Consider the following 13,935-nt stretch of genomic DNA (forward strand, 5'->3'; position numbering starts at 1 on the left):
AAAAACTGAGTTCTGAGAGATGAAATAGTTATTTCCTCTAAATTACTCATAAAATTTTGAAGATTGAATGCTTGAGCCTCCATCCTACATCACAAAACTGATATATGCAATGACATAGTTTGATCTTTATGTGGAAGCCATCCACGCTTCCATAGGAAAAAAAAGTAAAATACATTAGAATCATTATTTTCAACCCCAATTTTCTGTTCCCTGCAGTTGCTGAGTTAAAAAGAGCTACAAACCATGGACTTTTGAGACAATTGCTGCACGTGAATGCTTCCAAGCAGGGAAGAGAGGTGTTGTCTGCTTCTGTGCCCAAATCTCATTACATGGGCTGAGATATAAGCAGCACCACCACCATCTCTGAAGACTGGAGTTAAGTCAAGGTAAAGATGCTTCAGAAACAAACCTGAATGTAGGGCTTGTGCATTAGTCAGGTTTGTGATTTTTATTTTTTTTTTCCACTCCCGGCACATAGAAGATGGGGACAGAAGCTCCTCCAGGTTATCCACTGCTTCTAGCTAAAGGATTGCATGAGCTCTTTGGGGATGGGGGGGAAACCACAGGTTGTCAGATGTTTTACTGGCATTGGGCAGCTTCTGAAGGAGACAACAGTAAAGTCATTAGCATGGGTTTACAAAGCTGTTAGTAATGCATATGCATGCAATGTACATAATAATACATAATAAATTAATCCTACAGAGAAACTAATGGAGTTTGTCAGTGGGGGACCTTGAGAATAGTATAGAGAGTTATTTCAGAGCTTCTAACTGGTAAAAATGTTCACTTTTTAAAAGGCTGTGGGCTGCTATTAATAGAAAATTTTAATGTCTTATACCTAAACTTGTTTCGACCTTGGAATTGGTTTAAGATAGATTATGTGTTATTAAGAAAGGAACTTTATCTTTTTGCAGGTTGGTATGTTTATGGACTGCTCCGTATAATTTACAGGTGGTAATTTATGGGATAGTGTTTTCAAAAAAGAAATATTTTCAAAAATATACTTAACTACTCAGCTGAAGATTAAGTAATGCCTCTGGTGCTCTACCTCTTGTGATACCATTTCATACTTAGTCATTACTAGAAAAATTAGTGAAAGTGGTCTTCTGTTGTGGTTACATGCCACTAACAGCTCTGCTTCTGAAATGATGTGTAGGAAAAAAAAACATAGAAGCAGGGTTTTTTTTGTGTTTTAATGGAGCATGTAATAATACTTTAAATGTGTATTTCTTGACAAATTGTTTTGAAAGATTCATTCAATACATCTCTCTTTTTTCTATTTTTTTTCTTTACATGGCGAGATAGTAGAAATTTCAAGAATAATTTCAGCAAGACAGCTATGGTGTGCACATTGATATAGTTACTAGCTGTGAGATAATGACTTTTCTCCATGAGTCTGTTAAGTGAATTCTTCCACTATCAATCTTAGGTCCTGGCATGTTTTATTTCCTTCCTTTTCCATTGTTGTTGTCATCTTTCATTTATTCTCTGTCATCTTTGGCTTGTTAACTGTTTTCCTCTTTTCTTTCCAGCAATGCTTTTGTTTCTCCTGATATGAAACCCTTACTGCACTGCTTCCTTTAATTCTTTGTTCTTCTGGTGCCTCATCACCATGTCCAGACATACTTAAGCTCTCATCCAGTCTACTTTCCTTTCCCGCTTCAATCGAATTATTTCTCCTTCAACTTCTGAATTATTTATGTTCTCCAGGTCACATTGGTTTTACTGTTCTTGGTTGGTTTGTTTTCCCCTTAGCCAGTAGCATGTCTCTCCTTCTTTTCTCTGTAACGGACAAATGATTGTGTTGTTCAAATGGGGCTGATGCTAAAATGCAGGATTAAGGGGCATAAGGTTTTCTTCGTCTGAGTAATCTCTCATCAGAAGCTGTTTGGGGTTTTGGGGTGGTTCTTTTGGTTTTTTTACCCTGCAATTGTGCTCTGAAAGTAGGCAATTTAATTCAGCTGTGGTGGAGTGAGTCTGACCCTGCTTAACAGGCAGCTGAGCAGCCAGCTTAGACCAGAGGCTGTTCCACTGCTTTCAGTGGCACCCTCATGACAGTACGGTATTTGGATACCTCGCTGGTGTAAATACTGATAATTCAGCCCTCATATTTAACTAGGACTGGTCCATGGTTTGTACAGGCACAAGACAAAGTTAGGTGGTCTGCAGCTGTATTGACATCAACAGCAACCTTGTCTAAGAATAATTAGTTTATGATTTTTCTATGATAAATTACCTTTTTTTTACATGGTTTTTACAGGCACAAGACAAAGTTGGGTGATCCGCAGCTGTATTGACATCAACAGTAACCTTGTCTAAGAATAATTAGTTTGATTTTTCTATGATAAATTACCTTTTTTTTTTCTTATTAACACTTCTCTCCACATTACCTTCAGCCCTTATATGAGAAGATGATGTACAGGTGAAGCTTGTTGTACCTGTTTCTCCACAGGTGTATTTCAGAATCCCCATTTGTGACCTAAAATAACCACCAGTAAATGCTGTCGTTGGGGATGCGGTTCAACAATACAGTTCTTGTAACTGGATCAGATGATTTGGAACATCTGCTTCTTCAAAACCAGCCCAAAACCTGTGACTGGTTGACTTTGTGACTGGCTTAGAGCTGGATCAAATATTTTGTCCTTTGGTGCCAGCACAGAGCTGGCATTATTATCGAGCTCTGACTAATGTGATGGCAATGCGATCCTGTGTGGATCATCTTGATCCTGCTGGGTGGGCTGGTAGTGCCAGACCCAGAGTTATGGACGTGGGGAGTGCAGCTCCTGGGTTAGGCTCCCCTTAGTTGCAATCTCCATCTCACAGGCAGGAATGCTCAGCATGGAGGCAGCTGCCTGTGAACATCCTCAGGTTTCCATACCCTGCCAGCTGGAGAAACTGCTCCTGAACTGGGCAGAGGATTTTTGACACTTCTGTGTGCTGTTTCAATGTCTTCTAGTTGTCTAAGTAGGCAAAGCGAGGTCAGGCTATGCAGTGCATGCCGATGTGGAAGTAAGAGTACCTGGATCCAGAAAAATGAGACAATACCTTCGTTTACACATTTTGAATTTTGTGGGGTGAAATCTGGTTGTTTGAGATGCTACGGATGAGTGGTTCGCTTCTGTGCCTTCATTAGGGGATGTAATAAACACATTGCAAATTAAAAAACAAGTTAATGTTAACTCATTAACATGAAGAGTTACTCAGAGTAACTCTCAAGAGTTAACTCAGTGAAGAGTTTTAATTCCTTTTTGTTTCTGTTTGTGTGTATACATCCAATCATGACAGAGAAGTGGAAAATAATGCAGTGATAGAGAAGACAGTGGCACTTCTAGAATGATGTGGCAACCACTAGCCAAAGTACCAAGAGATTTGCCTTCAATTGGGCTTGAAAGCCCCAGCTGGAAAGAAACCACCCCTGACAGCAGGGAGTTGCCTAGAGGAGCTAGGAAAGGGGAGGGATGGAGCAGAAAGCGAGGCACTAGCACTGCAAAGGGCATCTCTCTGGTTAGCACTGGCCAGGATTTGGCAGAGTTGGCTTTGCTTGTGCCTTGGCATGAATCGCTGCGATGTTTTCGCTGGCTGAATTCTCCTGTGAGGCAAGAAAGCAGGTACCAAGGCAATGAAAGAATCCACCCATGTTAAAACACTGTGGTAGTTCAACGTGCTGCCTCAGACCTTGCATTAATTTCTTCCTTCTTGTCTTTTCAGTTCTTCTCCACTCCTTCCATACAGTTCTATTAGTTGCTTTTCTCTTTTTCTGCTTTTTATTTCTGTATCTTTTTCTCCTCTTTTTCCATCAGAATTAAACCGTTTCCTTCTGCATTCTCCTTCTTCCATTTTTCTCCTCCCTTTCTTTCACTTTGATTTGACAGTAGCTAAGAACGGGTTGAAGGATGATGAATCTTCCCCTCTTATCCCCTGGCAGAGATTACGGGAATGGCTCAAAGGCACAGTTTTGCCCTAAACTCCGATGTTATCAAGCAGTGACTTATGAGGGTGTCACTAGAGACAGCAAATATTTTGCATACTTGCATCCAGACAGGGTATGAGCCTCCATCAAACACATTTTTGTCGGGTTTAACAGTGCTGTAGCTGTTTCTGCATATGTATATGGGCACTGGGTACCCAGGTGCTTTATACTAATATGTTTTGATCCAGTGCCACAAATAAGGAAAAGCTTGTTTTTTGCCTCAGGGCGGGGGGAACTGTGGGAAGGCATTAGGACCTCTATGGATGCCTGGAAAGCAGGCAAGTACGGAGCCAAAGGAACCTGGGTTGTCGTGCAGCTTGCAACCACTTAGACTAGGGCAGGTCCAGCTCAGAACACCTCTGGTACCAGGGGCTGGTGGTGTGATGGTGAGGAGGCTGGTGGAGAAGCTGGCCCGGCGCCGGGGCTTAGCGCTGCAGCCAGCTGAAGCAGGCATTTTGTGTGGAGACAGAAACCCTGATCCCAGATTCCCAGCAGCTGCTTGGTGGGCAGCCAGGAGGAGTGGGATGGAGCAGCAGCCAGGAGCCTGCCAAAGAGCTGCCATTGTCTGCGCTGCTAAAATTGTCTGTGACTTACTGTGGTTTAATTAACAGAGAAGCCCGAATGAAGACAAGCTTTTACCATACAGCAGCTGGGCTGCATCAGCAGGCCTTTTCCATCATGAGGAATGATAGTGGGAGCTGGTTTTTCCAGGGGTGGCAGAGTAAGGTGGCAAAGACTAGAGCTGTGCTGGTTGTAAGCAGAACAAAATAACAGATATTAGCCTTTTAATTGAATGTTATCTTAAAATGAGAGCTTTAATTTTACCTTGGAGGTACCTCAGTTATGTCAGTAGCATACATGGCTTGGAAGCCTCCCGGTTCCTTACTTCTTACATCTGAACTTTGAGCTTCCTGTTTGTCTCAGTTTTCTGGGACATCTGAAACTGCAAATTTCTCCAAAGTGTTGCAATTCAGGACTGTTGGAAATTCTGTCATGTGCATATGACCATAGGATACGTACTGATAAATTCCTTTAAAAATAAAATTAGCAAATGGTTCGGTAGATATTGACTGTCACCCTTTATTATCGGCATTTTACACATTATATATAAATATATGCATATAGATTAATAAAATGTATATCTATATATTTTACAAATGTTCACATTATTTCAGTGTTATTTTTCTCCCTTTGCATAAGTTGTTTTCATGAGCCCAAAATCCTTGCCACAAACCCCAGAGGGTTTTTCCCTCTCCTGGGATGCTGATCAACTTTTACATATCCTTTTTGCTACATCAGGGTCAGTGAGCAAAGGTGAGCAAAAAGCTGTCAGAATTACTATAGGACATTTAACAAAACTACACAAATCACTACAAATGCTGTTGTCAAGACCATCTTGGCCATAATAGTCTATGTGAATTGCAAATCAAATGAACAGCAAATAAAATATTAATTTTACTGAAAGCTCATGGCTTGTTCTATCAGAAAGCTCTCATCCATGTTGTAGTTCAGGTTGTAATCCAATTGCCACAGCTCTGCATGTTCATGGCTTGTCAGATAGGTGTGACTTTCTCAACAGGTTTCTTTTACAGCTGATGTTTTCCATGACTGCTCTCAGGGACTGTTTCCAAGCAAAAGAGAAATATTTGATGAAATTCCTTGTCTCGGTTTTTGAGGTCTGCACCACTGGGAATATCTGCCTGAAAATGATACGAACTGCACTTTTTTTACAGAAAGCTACTGCTGATACAGGTACTCAACTGCAAGACTTGATTTACTGTACATAGCCTTTCCTAGGCAGTGGGATGGATGGGAAATTGTTACAAATGACTGAAGGATAATTTTTAAATATGCCTGAGGGCCAACTTATTTTTATGAGCACCTACTGGTCCCTTTTTCTCTCACTCCAAATTCTCCCTCCAGCACAGGGAGTACAGAGCAGCTCATTCCATAGGAACCATTAGCACAAGACATAATCACAAGCAAACATGTGAAGCAACCACCCAGCCCACAACAGCAGTTTCTTCCAAGGGGGAAAGAAGGGAGTGAGTTGTTATATTCTGCAGTATACCACTAGTTTTGCATTTTTGTTTTCAAACAATCAACTTCTGTATTTTTCCACAACCAAACGTGTGTGCTGACAATGTGTTCCTTGGCCAGCAGGGAGCTCTGCAGAAACTGTATCAGCTGTGCTGCTCTTCACGTTGATTTGGGTAGACACCCTTGCTTCAGCTGCTTGCTATGGAGGTATTGCCATACCAAGATTAACTGCCACTCTCTTCTGCCTACGGGGAGGAAAGGTGGTTAGAAGGAAGTAAAGAGGACCCTACTGAAGAAATACCAGATTTTTCAGGCTGGGACAAGAGCGGTGAGAATGACCAGATTAAACAAAAAGGCTGAAGGGTGAGTTGTGAGTAGACCCCCTCCCTAATGGTCACTGAAGCATGGTAACCACCCCCAGTATCGAGCACTGCAGCTCTAGATAGTGCAGGAGCCAGCCACAGCTGAAGCTGATGAATCATAGAATGGTTAGAGCTGGAAGGGACCCTAAAGATCATCTAGTTCCAACTCCCCTGCCATGGGCAGGGACACCTCCCACCAGACCAGGTTGCTCAAAGCCCCATCCAGCCTGGCCTTGAACACCTCCAGGGATGGAGCATCCACAACTTCTCTGGGCAACCTGTTCCAGTGCCTCACCACCCTCACAGTAAAGAATTTCTTCATATCTAATCTAAATCTCCCTTCTTTCAGTTTAAAACCATTACCCCTTATCCTATCACTACATTCCCTGATAAAAAGCTCCTCCCCATCTCTCCTGTAGGCCCCCTTCAGGTACTGGAAGGCCATTAAAAGGTCTCCCTGGAGCCTTCTCTTCTCCAGGCTGAACAACCCCAACTCTCTCAGCCTGTCTTCATAGCAGAGGTGCTCCAGCCCTCTGATCATTTTCGTGGCCCTCTGCTGGACCCGTTCCAACACATGGCATGCCTGTGTGCAGGCATCCACACCCACAAATTATGTTACCATCTCTATGCCACCACTTGCCAAATCAACATCCTTGTTGATCACATCAAATTATTTGGTAGAAGGTAAGGGTCATCACAACTGATCAGAAAAATTGCAACTATTATGAGATATTACTGTAGTCCTTATTTATTAATTCTGAGTTTGTAAGCCAAACCAAGGGGGAAAATTCTGCATTCTGCTTCATGGTGTCTCCCTGCCCAGTCATGCTTTGGAGATCTCCGAGCCAGGTTTCTGGTTTCAGCAACCAGAAATGTTGTTGGAGACCCCAAATTAACAGTGAGGAGGTAAACTAACTACAAATTAAATTAACTCTGTAAATCATCCAATACACAAATGAATAAATGGATAGACCAGTACCCTGGCTTATCCCTGTGCTCCGTAGCTCTAAGTTCAGCCCTCATCTCCGATGTAATGTTGCATCTCTAAATAATCCAAATCAGATGTGCACTCTATTTTAGCATAACACAGAAACAAGAACAATACACAGAAAAGCAAGGAATGTAATCAGAGAGTAAACAAAAATTATTCTGAATTTAAGGACAAACAAACCTAACCAGTTTATGAATGGGCAAAGTTAATTAAATCTTATGATACCTAACGATGTATTTAAATTCAGGTACTTAGAATGAGTCAGTAATGAAGAGGCTGTTGGGCAAGTAATTACTGAGTATTAACACTCAGCCAAATTAAGTCCAGCATTTCTTTGTTGTTCAACGTAACTTACATTGTCCCTCAAGAAATCTAACATCTCCAACTGGTTCAAGCTATTAACTACAAGAGCATGTAATGAAACCATAGAAATCTTTAAAAGAAACCTCATTCCTTGCCAGTGTTTTTCTTCAGACTTTCTCCCTGCTGTGATGCTGAGGGAGCAGTGCCAACGAAGCTGCTGCTTGCTGAACTGGTTCAGGCACTTCTCATGGTTCTGACTGCTGGTGGCTCCTGAAGGTGCTAACAGGAAGGTGCAAGATGAAGTTGGATCAGTGAATCTGAGAGAAAGGGGCAGAAGTGGTGAGTGTTACCACAATGTATATACCTCCTTTTTTTTTTTTTTTTTCCTCCAAGCATCTCACTGAAGTATGGTAACAGTGCCTTTTTCAGGTCAAATGTTTGTTGGCTTTCTACTTATTTATGATAGTAACATTAGCTCAGCAGTGTGCAACCTCCTAAGGCATATTCAAAAGAGCTGTTGTTTTTCTTCTCAGTTTTATGATTATGTCAGCTCTGTTTTGTTGTAGGAAATATTAATAACTTCTTTGGAGCTTTAATTCTTAAGCTTCTTCTATTTTCATTTCACTGGAAGACAGCAGATGTTGAAATTTTGATACACTCATACTGATGTAGTTCCCACATTTTAAAAATACCAAGGTCAGTTAGTTAGATCTAACAAACTGTGGACTAGTTAGTCTGTCACTGAACTTTGTCACCATAACAGAATGATTAATATGGTACAATATTACCATGTAGTTACCAGATGAGAATGTAATTGTTTTATCTTGAACAGTATTGACTATGTTGGTATGGTCTCATGGAAGTAGGTCCTGTCAAACAAAGGTTGTTGCTTTTTTTGGCAGGTCAAATAGAGACACCAGGGTTGGTATCACATGTCTGGATTTTGCCAAAGCGATTTTAGTTGTAAAGATGGATCATGTGTGGAATTAGCAGCTGGGTATAAAAAGAAGCCACAGAGAGATTTCAGAACAAGAGGATAATAGCGAGTGGGGTGGTTTGTAGTAGTCCATATATAATTTTCATATTCTATGTGATCAATACTGTGCTAAAGGATTATTAATGACAATGTTTCCAAATGACATGGGAATTGACAAGATAATAAATAGTGATGTAAGGTCACTGCTATAGTGACCCAGATCGTTCTACTACAGCTCAGTGCTTATGTCCATAAACCAGATACAAGGCAAAGAGCACCAGTTATATCCAAAATAGGGGTGGCTGCTTTAGACAGCTCTTCCTGCATGAAGATTTTGGATAAAGTGCTGTGTCAGAAAAGGATGATTCAGACAGAGGGTCTCCAAATTAGCAAAACTCTTACTTCTGTCAAAAAAAAAAAAATAAAATTGGTAAAGCTCTGTTAAAATACTGTGTTAAATTCTGATACCTACACTTCAGAAATTAGTTGGAACTAAGTTTAAGATCCCTTCCAACCCAAAAGTTCAAAGTATAGATGTGACAGGAGAGCTGGAAGGTGGTGAGCCTTATTTGGCACACCTTGTGAGGCAAGGTAGGCCACAAAGGGCCATGTGGGTTGTGGGCAGGCAGCTGCCTTACTTGTGAAGAGCCTGGTACACCAACAGTGCTTTATAAAGACTAAAGTAGTTGTTACGGTACCTAAGAGCAGTTAAATACACTGTCTTGTCGGAAAGTAGGGAACTGCTTTTGATCAAGCTGCAAAAACTTGTCCCTTTGCCGTGGGGAGGCTGGCAGGATCTCACAAAAGACTGGCCTAAAAAAGCTGCCATTCACAATGAGAGAATAAGTAGGAAGCGACATATTCGGGAAGAGCTGTCAGAATTATAGGGAAGTGCAAAAAATGCATTGCAGAATATCAAACTGCTTTATTTAACCTTCCTTGGAAATGTAGTTTCCTCATCCAGACTGAAAGCTTGCACTCAGTCGGTTTTGTCCTGCATTTGACAGTCTTCCCAAGCAATAAAAATGTTCTGGGAAGAGAAACAGGCAACTGGATATTAACTTTAAAGTTGATGTTTCCTGTCAGAAGCGCAAACAGAAAAGAATTCAGCTGTAACAGACCTCCTGGTAGGTAGGTAGGTAGCTTTACTAAAAGCCTGATGTTGAATAGGGGTAGAAAGTCACTGTTGAAAGCTCCTGCTGGAGGTTCAGGTGCTCTCCCCCCTGCCTTGCTGCGTGCCTGAGACCATTCCACGTTAACACTGCTCCTCTGTTCCACACCACGCAAGCCACTAGAGCTCAGTGCAGATCCACCCCCCTGCTCTGTAAGGTCATTTCTCCTCAAAGTCTCACCCCACAGACAGGAACAGAATGCCCTGCTGCTAGCCTGTTTTCTTGAAATCACCTTTAACTCGAGTTAAATTGATGCAGAAACCAGTAAATATTTTCATGTATGGCACACAAGACAGGCAAGAAAGGTTACAGAAAGAAAAAAGGTTTAAAAGAAAAAAAAAGATATTTTTTTCTTCTGCAAAGCAGCAAATCCAAAAAAATCTTCTGTCAGCATCCTTTAAACAGAATGCAGATGCTCATCTAGCCTATGGGGTTAGGGCACAGTAACTCTCAGATTGCTTTCGTGCTGGTAAACGTGTCCCCACCTTTTGCTACACGTTCCTGGGGCTTGTTTGGGATTCTTTCAGATTCCTTCTCTCTCCTTGACCTTGAAATATTTTGTTTCCAGATTCCCTCGAGAGACATTTTGACATCATCCTCCTGGGATAGTAAATGATATTTCTGGTGGCCTGGTACTGAATAGCTGCCTCGATCCTGCAGAAATTAACTCTTTCCAAGCAGGCAGGTCGTGTTCCAATTTGGAGCAAAGACTTTGACACACATCGAATCTTATACTTCATACAAAACGTACATCTTAAGGCAGGCACTCGACACGAACGGGACTCGTGTATGCAGTCAGAACATCAATGGCTTTTGAGACTAGACCCAAGGAATACAAAATTATCCTGGGATGACAAAAGGGCTTGGGAGTGACTAACCTTGGTCCTGCCTTTGGAGGGTACTGTGGTCCCAGCTGGGCAGCGGGGAGTTGCAGGTAGCAGGTGCTGTGATCTGATTACTTCTACATGCAGACCTGCTGGAGGACCCAAATCAAGAATTTCTTTGTATGATTCAGTTTGCTCACTTGTCAAAGTGCTCATAGTATGTACTTGCAGGAGCACGATAAAAGTGACATTAGTTTTTGAACGCTTTGAGTTTCTTCAGTGCACTAAGGTTTGTGGCACTTGACCACACACCAAGAAACCTCAGGCACTTTTTTTCCCCACTTTCTGTTTTATCCCACATCACACCTAAAGCAATGTCCTCCAGCCTTTTAAAGCTTTAGTACTATTGATAAAATCAAACACTTCTCACAAAAACCTAAACACCCACCTCTGCGTATATAAATAAGGTATTGATTTACAGCAGCTGAAGGCTCTGAGCTTCTAGATAATGATGGCCAGGTGCTTCTCCATGCACAGGTAAGTCCTCATGTAGGACCTACAAGGCTACGGTTCCAACCTGAACAACATGTGCCTTTCTCAAAGGTAATTTTTGACATCCTGACATTTTATCTTTGCTCCTACTCAACTGAATGACTGTCCTGAACCGCTAGAAAATGCTAGGTGGCTGCATCTAAAAAAGAGGTCCATTTTAAGAAGGTCTTCCTGGGGAATAAATGGTACAATTCCTGCTTTATTCCATCTTTTTCCTGCTTGAGTACTGTTATTGCCCATTAGGCTGATGATATTGCACACAATGGTTGCCCTTCTAGAACCATGTTTATTTTCTTCCCTGAGAGGTTTATAATATAGCATTACAAAAAATAACTCCTATTTGTACTGGTACCTGTTTCTGATTTCTTTAATTCATTTTTCGAAACTGAATGGCACATGTTGAAGTTTTAAATCTAATGGATTTTTGATTTTAATTAATTAATGAAGTTTTTAATCTAATTTCCATGATCTTTAAACAGTCCCATTCAGTGTTAAAACCACACTGAGGTTCCAACGGAGACCTTTAAACAGTCCCATTCAGTGTTAAAACCACACTGAGGTTCCAACCTGGGAAGTTTATTCAACAAAATATTACCAAACAAGCTGAGGCAATTATTTGCACCTCAGGTTTTGTTTTTTGGGTTTTTTTTTAATCCCTATTATAATTCACAGGACTGGCCAGATGTGCTTTATTTTGTTCCCAAACCGGATGTTGGAAAATAAACCTTTTAATGGAGCACTAAGATCTGAAAAAATACACATAGACAAGCACTTTACATGAGGGATAAAAATATGTGATGGGCATACAGGAGAAAAATATTTGCATTGATTTCAAAAAAAGGTCAGCCGTGATAGCACAACACCTATTTCTCATCACTGTGAAAGCAGATCAGCTTTCCATTTAAAAATGCCTTGATACTGCCTACAGCACAGCAGCAAAAAGACACCATATAACCTCATTTTAAACGCCACTTACTTGAGCGATGGCATTTTATTTCTTTGCAGTTTTATTCAAATGTTCTCTAATGCTTAATGGAAAATAAATAGGAAGGATGTTAGAAATTATGATTTTGCTGTTCTTTATACCATTTATGTATGTCACCCTACTTGCATCTAAACCAGACTAATTGGCACTAATAAGGCCTGGCAGCTGTTTTTAGCGCTTACAGTTTTGCCTGCATAACTGGTTGTGCCCACTGTTGAAAAGCAAGTTAGGAATGGGAAGCAGGAGGAGTTCCCAGCCTCTGATAATGCTCTTTTCCTTCTTGAGGTCAACTTCACAAAAAAGATGAACTTCATGGGGGGTCTGAGTGCAGCAGAGTAGTTCTACCACAGGTTGTTGGCAGTGATGCCATCACTAGTATGCAATGCCATCAGTACTCCTGAGACAATGCAGGAGCGTTGATGAACCTTATGGGTGTGACATCCTGCCTTTGCTAAAGGAAGCTACTAGGAATTTTTGCCTTAGCCAGGCTAGAATTTAACTTTCAGACTACTTGGCATGAAGGTTTTAATTAGAGCTGGTTTTTAGAAAAAAAAAATCCTGAATTTTTTTCTCAAAGAGTTTGCTTGTTTGGAATTTGTCTTTAAAAATGCTACATCTAAAATACCCCTTCCAGTTAAAAGGTTGAGGCCGTTTCAACAATACTAAAATTCAAAATAATCTGAATCTGTGATAAAATTGGAAGGGTGAAAAAGCTCTTCTGCATTCCCATTTAACTGGCAGTCTAACCCTTACTGACAATGACGAATATTCCCCACGGAGCGGTGGGACTGACAGCAGTATTATCCATTTTTTTTAAGCGTTCACTGGAGACGGACAGTTCCCTCTCCTGAACTTTTTACCTACACAGTCACAGCCGCATGACCACTACCTCAGACAAAGAGTCACTTCTCCCGTGACCGTGTGTCTATCCCCTCATGATAAGCACTGGGTATCTGGCTCCACGCCGGCACCAGGCATTGAAAGGCTAAGTAAACCCTAGTGTAAAGCTACAGCCTACCCATGAAAGGTTTGTACTTGGAACGCAGTTTTAATATTTTCCTTGGGGTTTAATTTACTCTCCTCAGCATCTTTAATAAACCAAAGGTAAGTATTAGATCAGAGAGTAACAGTTTTCTGACTAAAGGGAGGCCAGTGAGTCAAACTTGGACACCATAATAGCGTTTGGAGCTGTGAGGGTACAAAACACGTTATCTATACGTACTCCTGTACCCTCTGAGTGTGCCTGGCACATCTGCCAAATATAGCAGTTTATTTTAGGGCTTTTCAGGCCCTAAAATAAAATTGCCCCCAACCTTAGGCAGCAGGTACTACATGGCCTTCAGCAGCAGAGGTGAACCCCAAAAAGCGGCGTTGGGTACGGCCGAGAAGGGGTAATATCAAAAGGGGTTACAGCAAGAGGGTGGCCCTGTGGCCTCCTGTGTGCGGATGGCTTCCACCTTTGTGGAAGGCGGAAGGGCTGTGGCCCTCTCTTTGTTTCGACACCCAAGGACGGCGACAGGGGGATCACAGGTAGGACTGGCTGTGGCAATGGCTGCCCTGAGGCGACGGGCCCCCTTGAGGCGACGGGCCCCGAGGTGACGGACCTCCTTGAAGCGACAGCCTCTTCTGAGGTGTCGGGCCCCCTGAGGTGACGGGCCCCCCGAGTCAACGGTCCCTCTCAGGCGACCACCCTCCTTGAGGCGCCGGGCCCCACTAAGGCCAACGGCCACCACCGTACGCACGCCGCAAGCCCCGCCCAC

This window comes from Calidris pugnax, unplaced genomic scaffold (assembly GCF_001431845.1).
Source record: "Calidris pugnax isolate Ruff unplaced genomic scaffold, ASM143184v1 scaffold42, whole genome shotgun sequence".
In the NCBI taxonomy this organism is placed as follows: Eukaryota; Metazoa; Chordata; class Aves; order Charadriiformes; family Scolopacidae; genus Calidris; species Calidris pugnax.